The following is an 18,336-nucleotide window of genomic DNA, read 5'->3' on the forward strand; positions in this document are numbered from 1 at the left end:
TGTATGAATTGGTAAATGTTGTTGTTTTTGTTGTTGTTCTTTCAAATTTTTGAATTGTAGACAAAAAATTGAGCTGTGACAAAAAACCCAAAATGGATGACTCATGATGATTTGCAGTCCTATGTGGCAACTGCAACTTTGAAGTGACTTTCATGCTTTACATGGGGTTTTTGAAATACTGATTTTTTTTAAAGTGAAATAAACATAAGTAAATAAATAAATAAAAGTAGATCACATTATTACAATTCTTTATTCAATAACATTAATGTTAATAAAATGAACAGTGAACTTAGTCTATTTTTTATTTTTTATTTTTCATAGTAATTGTGGTTTGGGTTGAAGAACTAAAGTTTATATTTGTTTTATGGAGTAAAAGGAGGGTTGAATTTTGTTTTAAAATGGGGTTTCAATTCTGCACCTTGATGAGGGAAGTTTGAAAACTTTGAGAAGAAAAATGTAGGTACCAGCAACAGCATACCCAAGCATTTCCAAGTTACTGAAATAAATAAATAAATACGTGGTTATAGTGTCCACAAAAATTGTGTTTTAGACTAATAAATGTAAAGTAATACTAAAAATTAAATAGAAACACAATCTTTTGATGATTGAGTTACTGTTATGGTTAGAAGTATGTTAGATCTTCCACAAATTAAATGCAACAACAAAACAATTAAATTTTAAGACAATGGTTAATGTTTGAATCACAAAACAATCTTTAACAGATTAAAATGTGAAGTGTGTGTATATATATATATGTATACATATACTGTATTCCATTTGAAAAGAAATGCAAATATTAGTTACACTTAAAAATATATTCATTGTAACTACCAAATAAAGCAAAATTTTATTCAAGATAACAATACTTAATAAATAAATTTATAAAAGCAATTCTTGTAGCCATTTGTAAAATCTTCTACACCTTAAAAACTATTAAGATATAGATTAAGAAGATAAGGTAAGGATGGATGTGTGTTGCATATCTTTATGGCATTTGTTGAAATTTCTTATTATAATCCATCAATTCTTGTTTAGAAATTGACATATTTCTTTGAATCATTGAAGGAGTTGAGCTAATTTATTTTAGTAACAGTAATTATATTAATAGACATACATAAAAATAATTAAAATAAAACACGTATATATATATATATATATATATATATATTTTTATAGATTTTGAAGCTTCTCAAATTCTAAAATTAAATTAAGAAATGTAACTTAAAATTTTAGTTAAATTGAAATATAATTCTTTTAATGAGAGTGATGAAGACTAAGATGTTGGCACTTATTAGAAGATGTGAAGGTTTGAAGGGGTGAATATTTTTAAATTGATAAGTGGTATTATTAAAAATATACTTTTGAAAATATTGTTTATAATTTTAGGTGTGATATAAATTAGTTATGCAAAGATTGTTTTCTGTTAGAATAGCAATACTAAAAAAAAATCGATAAAACTAGATTAATGAAAGATAGTACAAAATGAAAATAGAAACGAGTTTTAAAAAATAATATTAGAAAAAATACTTTGAAAATTAGTTTAGAGATGGTAGTAAGACAAAAGTTCTTATAAAAATATTATAAATATAATATTTTTAGATATCTTATTAAAATAATAAATTCTAAATAAACTACAATATTTTATCAAAGCATCAATAAATTTTAAAAAAAAATTATATAAGGTATTAATAATGTCTGTAATTGTTTTTTAAAAATTGTAAGTAGAATAAGATAAAAGTTGCATTAAATATATATATATATATATATATATATATATATATAAGGAAATGATAAAGCAATCCAAATTTTTACTAAATCAATCCATATGTTTAAACCATCACTGTGCCCTTTCAATCCTGTGTCCATTTCTAGCCGTTCCCCTATTTCCAACCATTGTCCTCATTTTCAATGTTCTAAGCTCCTCTACCCCCGTCTTTAGCAATCGTTAGGAATAGAGAACGGTTGAGAACAAGGATAGAGGCTACAAGGGTGCAATGATGGTTAAGATATAGTGAATCACTTAAGTAAAAATTTGGGTTGCTTTATCATTCTCCTATATATATTGAGAAATAAAAATATAATTTTTTGAAATAAATTTGCATTATAATGTACATGTATATATTTTTTTGTTTTCTTTTGTTTTTGGACATATAAATGTGTATGTAGAGTATAATATTAATATGAGAGATAGAAATACATTAATTAAAATTTAAAAATAAATCTGGTAATATTAGAAGAGGTAAAGAATTAAATTGAAGAGAATTGCAATATTAGAGTGGAAGAGGCAACTAAAAACAATGCATAAGAATTGCAGCAAAAGAAAGACAAATGCAAGTCAATAATTCTATGAAATGAATAAAAAGGATATAGTCTTTAAAACTTTATATATAATAAGAAGGTTTATAAAAATTATTTGATACTCAAACCAAAATGATACAAAGGTGGCAATTTATTTTTAATTACTCTATTCAAGAAAATATCAAAAATAAGTAAAGATATAAAAGAAGTTAAGAGATCAATAATTAAAAATAAATTATAATAAAAATACGAAATTATAAATCAATTGGCTAGAAGTACATAAGAAACAACTATATATATATAAACACTATAATCAAAGAAGTATACTAATAGAATCTTGAAGTTTCATTGTACTCATAAAATTTATCTTAGAAGGTATTTGGGTGTAAATCAAACGTATTAATAAAAATTAGAATGAATTTTTTATTTACATTTGAAAGAAATTTCAAAATTAATTTATATAAATTATATAAATATGATTTATTTAAATGATTATTCATATTTATTAGGAGGTAATATAAAGAATTTAGTATGTTAAAAAATTAATAATTTTGGTTTAATTTTGATGTTCTTATAATCAAATTTTATTTCAATTATTATAATAAATTTAATATTTTTTCTATTTTTATCTATTTTTATAGAAGATAGAAGGTGTAATCAATGATTTTGTGTTTTTCAAAGATATTTGTTTTCACAACATTATTGCTTCTTCAATTACACAATGTTGTTCCTTTTATCATAGTAAGAAATAATACTACATTTATTTTTATTGACATCCATTTATGTAATTCCATCATTTGTATTATGGTTTTTATATTTTATATATCACAATCATAAATACAATCCCAATTTATATGGTGGCTCTAATAATAATACTATTTAGAGCTTAAATAGTTTTATGTGGTGCATCTTAAAAAGTATGCTTTTAATTATTTAATTATATTTTTATTATGATTTTTAAATTTTTATTTCTTCATAATATCCTAAAAATAAAAAATTTAAATTAATTAGTAATTATATTCTAATTAACAAAGATAATAGTGGCGCAAAACATTGTAAGACAATTCTCTTAAAAGTTGTGAGTATAGTCTTGATTATTTTACTTCTAGAAAATATTATTTAAGCTATGTATCTTTTATAATAATTTAGTATAATTAAAAAAAAACTTACCAATATTATATCATATTAAAATACTTTTGATAGAATTGATAGATTATTATCTATTCTTGTTGATAATAACTTAAGATTAGAGTAAGTTATAGCTTTATAATTGTGCTCTATTTATTATGCATGATCTTACTTATTTCACTGTCTTCATAAGTTATTACTAACTTACTTACTCATAAATGTAATGAATTTAATTAGTATTTGATTTTTATTCATAAATTTTTTTTCATTATTTATGATATTATATAAAAAAAGAAATTATATAATAAATTATTTGTTGTACTTCATTATAATTTTTCTTGTTATTGTTACTAATCTTAGATCATATTGTCAACTATATTTATATTTCATAAGTAAAATAGTACTTTTTATAATCATGTATAATAAATCTTTCTATTTTTAGTAATAAAAAATAAGTTTACTTTTGTAAAGCTCACAATTATATATAAGCTCATGAATTCACAAAATTTACAAGACTACAAGAGTACTATCTAAGCTATATTACTACTAAGTATAAACTCTATCTGCATTAAGAAGTGCCTGTAATATTCTGGTCATCTCATCTATCAATTTATTTATAGTGCCCTCATCAATGAAGTTCCACTCTTCTTCTGCCACTTCAAACAATTGTTGCGCATCATAAGGTCTCTTCTCTCTTTGCTAGAAATATTTTTTAAGGTGTTATTTTAAAATCATTTAACAATTATTAATTGAAATGTCTTATGGATATCCAATAAGAAGATTTTAGGAATATTTTTAGAATATTCTATAAAATTTTAAAAGATTTACAAATGATTTAAAAAATATTCTAATAGCTTTTAGAAAATACTAAAGAGATTAAAGAAGTTATTTGAGAAGTTTCCTATGATTGCTTCATCTTCAAGCAACATAAAAACTTCTCAAAAAGTTTCTTAAGATTGCTTCATTTTCAAGCAATATATATATATATATATATATATATATATATATATATATATATATTTTTAAGAATTTTCTTAATATCCAATATATATTAGAATCAAGGCTAAAAAGTTCTTCAATCTTGACAACATATCTATTAAAGCTTTAGTTCGTCTTTTTTGGTATTAATTTTATATTTATTTGGCTTAGTTAAGTGCTTATTAGATTTCTTGTTAAAATTCTTTTGTTCAACTTCTTATTTGGACTCTCATATAATTTATTTGTGATAGTTTGTAGAAATTTTCTTCTTATTAATATTAGAATTTATCATTCTTGATAAAGAATAGACTATTCATCTGCTTGAAGGCATCTAAGCGCTTTAGAGGTTATAGAGTACCCTCCTCTAAATTAGTATTGTTTAGAAATTCTCTTTTTTTCTTTTAAGATGATTGAAGGTAAAGATGTTAGTATGGTTGAGTCTCTTGAGTCCAAATTAGATGTTATTATGAATACAGTAAATGCTTTATCTTCTTGAATTGCTGAAATTGAAGATTTTTTAGAAGATTTTATAGTAATGCAAGACTTAGAGCAGTCCAGCCTATGATGCAACTACTTTCTTAAGCTTCTACATCCAAGGAGGTGGTGGCACTTGTATCTCAACAAGAAAATTTACCTATTCAACAATATAAAGAGCCTTAGATTAATCTTCCAAAAAATTTTGATGGCAAATAATTCAAGTTTTGAAGGTTTGTTAACTAAATTCAATTAATAATTTTTTTGCAACCTAAATGCTATTTGACACAAGAGCCATGAATTGATTTAATTAGAATCTTGTTCATAGGTCAAGCCTAATCTTGGTTTGTTCTTTTGTTTGAAAAAATATCTCTAATTTTGAGCAATTTTGAAGCTTTTTTAGAAATATTTGAAAAAACATTTGAAAAATATGATAAGGTGTCAAAGACATGAATCTCGAAGAAAGAGAATCCTCAATACACTCTTCTATCACTTAAGAAAACTAGAAAGTCTTTGAAAAGGTGATGTAATATTAACTAGAATGGCTATTGCCAAAAATAAGAAGATTAGAAAGTCTTGAAACAAGACTAAGACTAGAAAGGGATTGACAAGAGTGAAGAAGGCTTTACTCTTGCTTCCATATATACTATCTAACTAAGAACTACATGGCGATGTCCTATATTGACTTTGCTAGCCACATGTCTTATCTTGCAAGGCAAGTTATCTATGTATGTGCCACGTAGTTGGCTTGTTCCACAAGCTAATACACGGAGATAACTTGTTCCACAAGCTACCAATACATGGTTAGCTTTTTGGCCAAGTTTCTAATCTACAAACACATCTAAAGTCAAAACCGCATCTATAAAGCTTCTAGGAAGCTTCTCTGAAAGACTTTATGAAATTATTTTATATTTACCTACTTCTACTTAATTATATAAGTAACTATTGAGGTAAATGTATATGTTCGTGACATTACCCCCCTTTCTAGGGACGAATTCCATGAGGAGTAGTCTTTATATGTTGAAGAAGTCCAAGATGCGGCAAATTATATTTGCTACATATTTTGATCTTTGCTCTCTATGAAGATGGTTGATAGGTCCTCTCAACCATCTATAGTATCCCATGCCAGGGCAAGAAGACCACCTTGTTATTTGGTCATTGTTGAAGCCTTCATAACTTTCTTTAAATAAAACATTTGAAACACCGTCATGAGTTGTTCCTACCTGCAATAAAATCACTAAACATCGGGAGTCTCTTCCAAGGTCATGATAATAAAAACATTGTATCTTACCATCTATTTGAGGAAAGACATGTCGTTCTTGAGGATCTTCATCTCGATTTCCTTGTCTTGAAGGTTGTGACAATCGTAATGTCTCATCTAATAAGTCTGCAAATGAAAGCTCTTGAATTGAATCTGTTGGTTGTAGATGCTCCATCTCATCATAGAAGCTACAATGAAAGATAGAAGGTATAATGTTATTTTTCTTTGATCTTGTTTCTTTTGTAGCAAAGGTTTGTTATTCTTCATCTTGGTTTTGATGGATGTCGTTGATGAAAGACTTCAACTTTCTTTGCTGCATTTGCAAGATTCTTTGATGGCTCCCATGTGCGCTCACTAATATCATATCCATGCCAATGAACAAGATATTCCAATCTATTTCAGTACCACCTTGAGTTTAAGACTTCTTCCACCTCAAATTCTTGGTTATTATCCACTTCTATAAGAGGAGGTAGCATTTGTCTTCTTCCCAAGATATTAATTAACTTATACGGCTCCAAAAGAGACACATGAAATATAGAGTGGATCTTCATAGACTCCGATAGATGTAATCGATAGGTAATAAGATTGATTTGTTCACAAATAGAAAAAGGTCTCAATCTACGATAATCTAATTTATCACAAGGATGAATAGTCTTGATATTACGACGAAGTAACCATACCTTGTCATCCATATTATATTGTCCTTATTCCTTGCAATAGGCATTCACGTTGGTCTTTTGTCGTTCTTCAGCTTCCTTTAATTGTATCTTCATTGTTGTATGTAGCTCTGATAAGTGATTTGCTAAATCTTCCACCAGAAGATTATCAACTTTTGAAAAGTCAAAAGTATGAAGATGTGGATGATAACCATAATTGGCAAAGAGAGATGTTTGTTGAGTGGAAGAATGCACCAAATTATTATATGCAAACTCTACCAATGGTAAAAGAGTTGTTCAATCATCTTGATGATAGTTGATAGTACATCTCAAATACTACTCCAGAACTTGATTTATCCATCCTGTTTGTCCATCAATTTGAGGATGAAAAGCTTAAAAAAGCTTTATATCCATCTTTAAAATCTTGAATAGGATTCTCCAAAATCTTGACACAAATTGAGTCCCCCTATCCGATATAATATCCTTTGTCAATCCATGATAGCGATAGATATTGTCAATGAAAAGCTTAGTTGTTTCTTCACTTATGATAGATTTTGTATATGGTATAAAATATGTCATCTTGATAAAAAAATCTACTATCACGAATATAGAATCATAAAAATCTGAGATTGGAAGATTTGTGATGAAATCCATAAAAACAGAGGACCATAGTTGTTTTGGAATGGGTAACAGCTTAAGAAGTAAGTAAGGTCAATGACGAGGAGTTTTTGATCTTGAACAAATATCACAAGATTGTACAAAATCTTTGACTGCCTTCTACATTTGCGGCCATCAATAATCCCTAGATATTAGTTCCAAAGTTTTATTGTATCCAAAATATCTTGCTGCTGAAAAGTCATGACGAGCTTGAAGAATATATAATCAAGCTTCACCTTCTAGAATATATAAGCGTCCTTCAAAATATAATAGACTATTCTTGAATTTAAACTTGGAAGTATCATGAGACTTAGAGGAAGTATCCTTGATATCCTGAACAAGAAGATCAGAGGATATGCTTGATTGAATTTGCTTCACAAATATTGAATCAACAGTCAATATTGATTTTATAGCTCGAAGATGAAAATGCTCGGGCTTCAAGAGAATTGATCTTTATTGATCAAAAGATACATCTCCTTCTTTTGGTGCAAGATAAGAACTTCTAGAAAGAAAATGCGATAGACCTTGTTATTTTTTGGGTCGATAAGTGATCTTAAAATTGAATCTAGATAAAAACATGCTCTAACAGGCTTGATGACGATTCAAGACATGTGTTGATATAAAATACTAGAGGTTCTTATGGTCTGTATATACGATAATTAGCCTTGAGGCGCTTTCTAGATAATGATGCCATTCTTGAAATGAATCGACAATTACAAGGAGCTCTTTGTCATGGATTTCATAATTAATCTCGGCTTCTGAAAATTTCCTCGAATAAAAAGCTATTGGATAGAGTTTGTAATCTGTTCCCATTTTTAATAACATGGTGTTGTAATACATGAAGTCTTGCTTGAGAATGCTCCGAGCACCTAACTATGGAAGGTATAATAGAAATTGCAACAATAAAATCCTAACTATAATATAATAGAATACTAACTAAATTCTAATTAGACCATAATAATGCTAAGCAAGCTTTAATCAAATTCAAAGAAACCTCAAAGAAATTTCAAAGAAACAATAAAAAATCTTAAAGAAATATTAAAATGATCACAAATATCTCTCAAATACATCTCAATTCAATCTTAATTTAATTCTACTTAAAATCCTATTGGACTTCATTCAAATTTTAGGCCAAAACTAATTAAATTTTAAATCCTAAAAAAATTCTAATAAAATCTTAAATCCTAAATCAAACCCTAAATCCTAAATCAAATTCTATCCAAATCCTAAATCAAACCTTAACCAAATCCTAAACCCTAAACCAAACCTTAAACAAATCTTAAACCAAATTCCAACCAAATCCTAAACCAAATCCTAAACCAAATTCTAAACCAAACCCTAAACCAAATCCTAAACCAAACCCTAACCAAACTCTAAACCAAACCCTAAATCCTAAATGAAACCCTAACCAAAATCTAAATCCGAACTAAACCCTAACCAAATCCTAAATCCTAAATCCTAAACAAAATCCTAAACAAAACTTAAACCAAATTCCAACCAAATCCTAAACCAAATCTTAAATGAAATCCTAACCAAACTCTAAATACTAAACCAAATCTTGACCAAACCTTAGTAATTTTTACAACAAAATTAAACCTCAATAACTAATGTATGAACTATTAATCTTAATTCAATTTTTGCATACTTCTTAAAAACTAAGTTGAAAAAAAGCACAAAAATTTTGAAAAAGGTCGGAATTACCAAATAGACGATAAACTCAAAAACGTGCTAGAGTATTAGCTCGCCTCCTTCTCCAACCTTGATGCCAATTTTCCAGAGCCAATATCTCTTGTTTTCACCATTCGATTGATTTCAAAATTCTTATACACATAAAAAAATAAGTCTAATATCCTCTCACATAATTTTCACTCCAATCCAACTAGAGGATTGCAAAAAAACTAAAAAACCCTCACTAGACCTAAAATTCTACTTTCTGAGACCTTGACTCACTTAAACCTCAATAATCCTCAATTCAACTATTAGATTGAGCTCAAATTTATAGTACACATTGAACACAACTATGACCATCAATCCACAAAATTTCACTTGTATGTCTATTACAAAACTCTTGAAATCACTCAAAACGTAAATCCTATTTTATTTCACAAAACTAAAGTCATCCAAAACAAACCTTGACTTTGCAAAGCTCTTACAAAGTTAATATAGATCCAAATCACCCAAAACCAATGCCTATAGAAACTCTATCTAATCTTCTATCAAATCCCATTCTCCGATGTCGTCTTGTAACACGAGTATACCGTGAAAATATAAAGAAAGGGGACTTTTATTAATGTTCAGTTACCTCGAATATTGGGAGCAACGACCAACTCCAGTGCAAATACTGAGTGGCCAGGTTCAGTCACCTCGTTACAGTCAGCCAACGCATACTGAAATGCTCCATTCGATTCCAATAATAGGAGTCAGCAGGAAGAGAAAGGACCAATTCACACAATGGGTGAGCCTGGTTCGAAGAGCCAATTGGATCCAATTTCAAGAATCCAATCCGGGTCCTCTTACCCAATATGAGACCTGCATTGGTCGCGCAACCCAATGCAATCTAATTATGGGAAAATCGAGGTCTTACTATGGGCCTCAGCCAATCTGATGCGAAGGACCAATTTGATCCAATTATGGGAACATCCAGGTTACTACGGGCATCTTACTCAATATGAGACCTGAATTCGTCGGGCGACTCAATGTGGACCTGAGTACGGGGTTTCGATTCTGTTTCACGCTGTCCTATTCTCTGTGCCGTTTCAGAGAACGTTGTTTTCAGTAAATGGATCTCTTAAAGGTAAAAATGGAGGAGAAAGCTTTGACGACGGGAGCCAATTTCGGATCTAAGCTCTGACGGTGGGAGCCAATTCCGGATCCAAGATGGAAGATTGGAAAAATTCAGAGGATAAGGTTAGGGGGGGAAGAAGTTTTTGGAGAGGTTTTTGAAGATCGGGGGAGAGGAGCTTCATGCTTCGGGCGGGGAAAGAAGACAGAGAATTTTTTTTTTTTTTTTTTCATAGGGTTTTGGGAAGATTGAGGCAATCGTTGCTGAAGTCAGTGTTGTAATGGTGAATCAGGATTTTTAATGAAGTGGGTTTGATTACTCTTGACTGTTTTGTGAAATCGAGTTACGTCTGAGATTGAAGAATTAAAAGGGTGTCTATAGGATTGAGTATGCGGAGTGAATGAAATTTATTGGGTTAATCTAACAAGACAGTCAGTGGATATAAGATTGTAAGCACAAAGCGGTATCGAAGATTAACAGTTTGGGTTGTTCGGGGTTCTCTATAACGTTTAGAGACCTACCGGCCGGGACAAAAAGGACTTCGGCGAGTAGTCGAAGGAGCATCCGTATAGATTTACGGTGTATTCTTGTAGTCGTTTATATTCTAACAGTCAAAAACTGATAGACTGCTTGACTATTGGCAAATCTCCATACTACCTTCTACAGCCACACGCCCGACGCCTTCTCGAGTAAGAAAGCACATAATACGACAAAAGTGGGGAATCCGACGTGAAAGCTTGAAGTGGAAGATATTGGATTTTATTTGATTTGATTTTTATTTTTATGGAAAACGAAAATAAAAATTTTGAAGGATCTTTGGGAGGAGTTTCTAGTGGGGGTTCTTCTAAAAGACAAGGTATGCACATGGATCCGTCTATTGCTAGTATGTTTCAAGCCTTCTCATTATCAATGCAGCAACAGCAAAGCAATGATCGAAAGGAAGCTTTGGCAACTAAAGCATTGCAAGCAGTGGTCAGTAAAATTGATCAATTTGATGGAAGAAATATTTCAAGGTATTTAAGATGTTATGTTCGTGAAATGGAATTAAATCGAGTTTCTGAGAAAAAAATGGTTGAACTATTTGGACTTGCCACGATACCGGAGATAAGAGACCATATTACGTCGATAACGGATCGTTATGGGAATTCATGGGAGGTTTTTTCACATGCATTGAAAGACGAATATTTCTTGAAAGATGCTGATCGCGTTACTAAAAAGCTGTTTTTGGAATGGATTGAACGGCCCAATAAGAATTTGCAAGCAACAAAGCTACTAAGGGAATTTGAGAGGCAGTACTCTCAATTGTCGAAGGTAGAAAAATTGACATTGGAGCTGAACAAAGTTGATCTATTTCTTCAAGCTGCTGATGGAGAATTGCAAGAGAAATTAGAACTCCTTCTTGAAGACAAAGAAGAAGATAAAGGATTGACAACGAAGTGGAAGAACGTTGAAGATGCGGTGGGGTTGCTTACAAAAAGAGAAAGGAGAAAGGATAGGAGCAATATTCCGAAAACAGTACAAGCACCCAAAGCTCTAGTACGTACAACACCACCAACAATGCCTACAGTTCAACCTTCGACATCCTTATCAAAGAAAGCAGATATGAGGATGGAAGAAATTATACGAGGAATGCGAGATCTTCAAATCAAATTGGCAAGACTTCAAGAGAATACTTCTATAAAAAATTCGAAGAATGTTTCAAAATAAGGATATGTACAAAGATGCATTTGGTGTGATGATGCTTTACACACTAGAAAAGATTGCAATGAATTTAATAATATGATACGGCAGGGAATTATTTGCTAGAAAGATGGGAAGATAGCATTGAAAAATAGAGAGGATCTTCTTCAAACCAATTTTGGCAAAGGAGGAATGAGAGCATTGGTTCAAGTTTACCTAAAAGAGTATGAAACAGCAGCACGAGAAAGTGCAAGTTATGATGCTAGAGTAGATGATGAAATTGGTAGAAGTACGGAAACTAGTGAGTTTTGGGCTTTTGCCATTTCTACAATGCAAGAAGGGAAATTACGTCGAGAAGCGTTATTGAGAACTGCAGCTACAATACAAGATAGAACAGGTTGGGAGGATCATGTTGAGTCTCTTTCAGTTCATGCATATATTGCTAAGAGCCAACATGAAGCTTTGATGGAAGAAAAGAGACGAGGAAATTTTGATGATACTAGAGAAGGAAATTCTTCTAAGAGGCAAACTCGAGGAGACAAGGCTCGGGAGGCAGCTTCACAAGAATTGCCTGTAAAGGATACCTCAGCATCATTGGGAGAAAAAACGGCAACCTTATATCACGGCAATACGGATGGAAACAAAAGTACTTGACGATGGTTCTGCTTATGCAAGGATACGGAGCGAAGATGAGAGGAAAGTTGTACAATTTCTAACAGTACCTCCTAAGTATGAACGGAATCGAGATAGGTTGAGGGAGAAACCATTGCCAAAGATTGTTGAAGGATTTAAGGATTTTGGGGAGGTACCACTGTAAAGCGAGATTATGGAGGTACAAAAGAGGAGGTACTCTCGCGAGATGAAGGTGCCTTTGATGCGAGTTTTATTGGTATATTGGAGAATGGAAATATTATGTATAAGAAAGTTGATGATTTTAAAAGAAAAGAAAGAAAAAGATTATATGATATTGAAGGACAATTTTGCAAGTTAGGTACATTGCAAGATGATAAGAGGATTTTAGGTATTTATGAAGAAAATGGACTGGAAGATTCATTGGAATTGATTACATCTATTGGGTTAGGGGATAATGATAAGATTGTTGAGATTCATTCAAGAGAGGTTTATACCATACTTGAATCTTTTCAAGCACCAGAAGTCACTGTAGAGACGAGATATAAAACGGTAGATAAGAAGGTAAAGCTTGTTGTCGGACCATTACCAGAAGATTCTAAAGAACAAATGGGAGAAGCATCAAAAGAAGCAAGTTTAAGAGATCCAATGAGTATTGGACACCAGTTTACTAGAGAGACTTTTGAAGAATTGAAGATTGATTCTGATGGTTCTTTATTACCGGAGGAAATTACTTGCTTCAAAAAGATGTTGGCTAAACAAGGTAGATCGTTTGCCTTCGAATCTCATGAAATTGGGTGTGTGGATCCAAATATTATAACACCTATGGTTATCTTCACTGTACCGCATGTACCTTGGAATCTAAGACCGATTCCAGTATCGAGGGTATATTTACCTAAATTGGTTGAGCTATTAAAAGAAAAGATAAAGATAAAAATATTGGAACCCTCGTTTGCGCCGTATTCTAGTTGATGGTTTACGGTACCTAAGAAGAATGGATCACTACGGTTTATTCAAGATATGCAACCGGTGAATGCAGTATCTGTCAGGAATGCAGGAATTAGGCCTATTATGGATGAATTTGCTAAGGCATTTGCTGGAAGGGCGATCTATTCAATGGGTGACTTGTATTCAGGTTATGATCAATTTCAACTTGTCGAAGAAAGTAGAGATATGACAACAATGAGGACACCACTTGCATTGGTTAGAATGTGCACTCTTCCTCAAGGTGCGACCAACTCAATTGCGGATATGATGAATGGGATGAATAAGGTATTGAGAGATTTTATTCCAAAAAAGACTATGCCTTTTCTGGATGATGTTCTTATAAAAGGGTGCAGAGAAGGAGACAAGGATGAAACTTTAGATACGAGGGGGTGTCGCAAATATGTTGTTGATCATATACAAGATTGTGAAAAGATTTTAACTCGGCTTGGAGAAGTTCATCTTACATTATCGGGTATGAAGTCCATATTTGGAGTACAAGAGGTTGTGATTGTTGGACATTTATGTGGATCTTACGGAAGAAAACCAGATCCGACTAAAGTTGATGCAATTGGAAGGATAAAAGAGGATTGTGATTCTTTAACAGAGGTTCGCAGGTTTTTGGGTGCATGTGTATTTTATCGAATCTGAGTCCCTCATTTTGCTCACATAGCGGATCCATTATATGAACTGTTACGCAAGGGTTACCGATTTAAATGGGAAGAAAGGCATATTCAGGCAATGCAAAGATTGAAGAAATTATTGATGTCACCTCCAATATTGAGGAAGGTTGATTATAAGTGCAATAGACCAGTGATTCTTACTGTGGACGCTAGTCCAATTGCCATTGGATGGACTGTGGGTCAAGATGATTCCAGTGGGAATAGATTTGCAGTTCGATTTGGAGCTAAAGTTTTAAGTATTCGTGAGCGTGCATATTTGCAAGTCAAAAGAGAACTTTGGGGAGTCGTTTCGGCTATGAAAGCTGAAAGGGATTATTTGATTGGGGTAGTAGTAGTAATTGAAACAGATTACTTGCCATTGCTTGGATAGATTATTAACTGTTCAACGCCAGATATTGCAATGTTGAGATGGATTGCTTATATTAAGTCACTGAATCCAGAATTTAAGCATATTACTGGGAAAGACAATTTAGTAGCAGACATGCTATCTCGAGCAAGATACGAGAGGGAGGACAAAATGGTTAAAGACATTGATGACGTCGGATTGAAATTCTATTCAATATCAAATCTCAACAGAGAAGACAAGCTATTTCTTGAAGAATCTTATGAAGGAGAATTATTGGATATTGGTCATTATTTGAATACCTTGACTAAACAGGGAAATTGGTCTATAGAAAAATTCAAACAAATAAGAAAAAAAGCATATGGATTTTTACTTCGAGATGGATTCTTATGAAAGAGACCGAAGAAAGGAATTGAGATGCCACGACGAGTGATAGGCAAAAAGGAAGAAAAATTAAAATCATTGAAAGAGTTTCATGATAGTTTATGGGCAGGGCATAGAGGAATCTGGGCTACTTTTGCTAAACTCAAGGAACGATATTGGTGGAAAAATATGTATCGAGATGTGCTCTCATTTGTAGAGTCATGTAAAATCTGTCAATCGTATTCTAATATCCGACATCGAGATGGTCTTCATCCTACGTATCCTCTGGCTATTCATTTTAAATGGGTTGTTGATTTGGTTATTATGCCGGTTGGGTTATGGCAGATGAGATATTTGGTTTTAGCTCGCGAAGATTTATCAAATCAAGTAGAAGGAAGAGCATTGAGGACAAAATCTATAGAGGGGATTTGTAGGTTTTTGCTTGAAGATGTCATTTGCCGCTATGGATGCGTGGGAAAAATCACTGCAGATGGTGGAGAATTAAATGCACAAGAAGCTCGTAAGTTCTTTGAAAGATGTGGAGTTAAACTATCACTGATTACTGCTTATAATCCAGAAGGGAATGCAAAAAGCGAACGCGGTCACCCACCGATTGTGAAAGCATTGGTTAAAGCTTATAATGGAAAAGTTAAAGAGTGGCCGCGGCTTTTGTCATTTGCATTATGGGCTGATCGAACAACACATAGTTCGGTGACAGGATATATGCTAGTAGAACTTATGACAGGTCGAAAACCAATTATGCCGATTGAAGAAAAGGTACTTATTTGGAGTATGCTACCATGGGAAGATGGATTGACAAGAGAAGAACTTTTGGCTATTAGGATTCGACAATTGGAGCAAAGAACGGAAGATGTGCAAATAGCATTGGAAAGGTTAAAAAGAGCAAGGTTACAAAACAAGGCGCGATTCGATAAGCAACATCGATTGAGACCAAAAGCAATCGAGGAAGGTGACTGGGTACTTGTTTATGACAATAGTCTGGATAATCAACATAGTACTTTGTGAAAATTTTCAAAACGTTGGTTTGGACCATATGTGGTAACAACAGTGCATGATAATGCGACTTACTCGTTACGTGAGTTAGATGGTACAAAATTGAAAATACCAATTGCAGGGAAGGGAGTAAAAATATTTAAACGAAGACAAGCGGAGATGAATATGGAAGACCTTAATGAAGGTATAGAGATTCAGCAGCAAGAAGATGAAAGTGATTTAGATAATGAAGGTGACGAAGACGAACAGGACAAAGACGTAGAGGATATATTCTGAATCAAACAGCAATTGGGTAAATTGGTGCATACCGGAGGATGCACAGGTTTAGAGGGGATGGATGTCGTGTTGTAACACGAGTATACCGTGAAAATATAAAGAAAGGGGACTTTTATTAATGTTCAGTTACCTCGAATATTGGGAGCAATGACCAACTCCAGTGCAAATACTGAGTGGTCAGGTTCAGTCACCCCATTACAGTCAACCAGGGCATACTGAAATGCTCCATTCGATTCCAATAACAAGAGTCAGCAGGAAGAGAAAGGACCAATTCATACGACGGGTGAGCCTGGTTCGAAGAGCCAATTGGATCTAATTTCAAGAATCCAATCCGGATCCTCTTACCCAATATAAGACCTGCATTGGTCGGGCAACCCAATGCAGTCTAATTACGGGAAAATCCAGGTCTTACTACGGGCCTCAGCCAGTCTGATGCGAAGGACCAATTTGATCCAATTACGAAAACATCCAGGTTACTACGGGCATCTTACTCAATATGAGACCTGAATTGGTCGGGCGACTCAATGTGGACCCGAGTACGGGGTTTCGATTCTATTTCAGGCTGTCCTATTCTCTGTGCCATTTCAGAGAACGTTGTTTTCGATAAATGGATCTCTTAAAGGTAAAAACGGAGGAGAAAGCTTTGACGACGGGAGCCAATTTCGGATCTAAGCTCTGACGGTGGGAGCCAATTCCGGATCCAAGACGGAAGATTGGAGAAATTCAGAGGATAAGGTTAGGAGGGGAAGAAGTTTTTGGAGAGGTTTTTGAAGATCGGGGGAGAGGAGCTTCATGCTTCGGGCGGGGAAAGAAGACAGAGAATTTTTTTTTTTTTTTTTTCATAGGGTTTTGGGAAGATTGAGGCAATCGTTGCTGAAGTCAGTGTTGTAATGGTGAATCAGGATTTTTAATGAAGTGGGTTTGATTACTCTTGACTGTTTTGTGAAATCGAGTTACGTCTGAGATTGAAGAATTAAAAGGGTGTCTATAGGATTGAGTATGCGGAGTGAATGAAATTTATTGGGTTAATCTAACAAGACAGTCAGTGGATATAAGATTGTAAGCACAAAGCGGTATCGAAGATTAACAGTTTGGGTTGTTCGGGGTTCTCTATAACGTTTAGAGACCTTCCGGCCAAGACAAAAAGAACTTCGGCGAGCAGTCGAAGGAGCATCCGTATAGATTTACGGTGTATTCTTGTAGTCGTTTATATTCTAACAGTCAAAAACTGATAGACTGCTTGACTATTGGCGAATCTCCATACTACCTTCTACAGCCAGACACCCAACGCGTTCTCGAGCAGGAAAGCACGTAATACGACACCGATCTACCAAAGAGTCTCAAAGTCGTCGTAGAGACTTGGTTTTGTATCTCAAGGTTTTATTTCGACCCTGATTCATAACTGGCCTTCTCTAGGTATCAATATCTAGTTTTTTTAAAATAAATTTTACTAGAATTTACTCTTAACTTTCTTCTAAAGATGCTTATATCATTTATTTTTCCAATCTACTTTATTTTGCTTTATTTATGGTCCTAAAAAGTAAGTAGAAGTCACTTTTCTAAAAAAAGTAATAATACTACTAAAAGTTTTATTACCTCCCTATCTTTTATCCATATTTTTTTACTTTATATTTTAACTTGGCTCTTCTATAATAAGATCCATATTATCATCTTTCACCATATAGTCGTGTTATAAGACAACAACGGTACCTATAGCAAAATTTGACATGTCTATTTTTATAAAAAATGCCTTGGAGAAGTCAACCCAATATGAGATTGGCACAAAAATAAATTCTTTCTTTAAAGCATCAAATGATGCTTCTACTTCTTTATTCGACTCAAGTTTGTCTTTATAAATCAAACGTGTAAGTGGACCTGCAACTTGAGAAAAATTCTTGATGAAGATTTGATTGTAATTAACAAAGCCCAAAAAGCATTGCACATCTCGTATTGTTCTTGAAATCTTCCAATCTATGATAGTTTGAACCTTCTTAAGATCCATCACAAGGCCTTCGTTGAAAATGATGTATCCTAAAAAGTCAACTTGAGTAGTATAGAATATACACTTTTCTAACTTGGAATATATTCTTGCATCTCTAAGTTTCTATAACACGTGACGAACATGAAGC

This window comes from Physcomitrium patens, chromosome 4 (genome assembly GCF_059467195.1).
Source record: "Physcomitrium patens ecotype Gransden chromosome 4, ASM5946719v1, whole genome shotgun sequence".
Lineage (NCBI taxonomy): Eukaryota > Viridiplantae > Streptophyta > Bryopsida > Funariales > Funariaceae > Physcomitrium > Physcomitrium patens.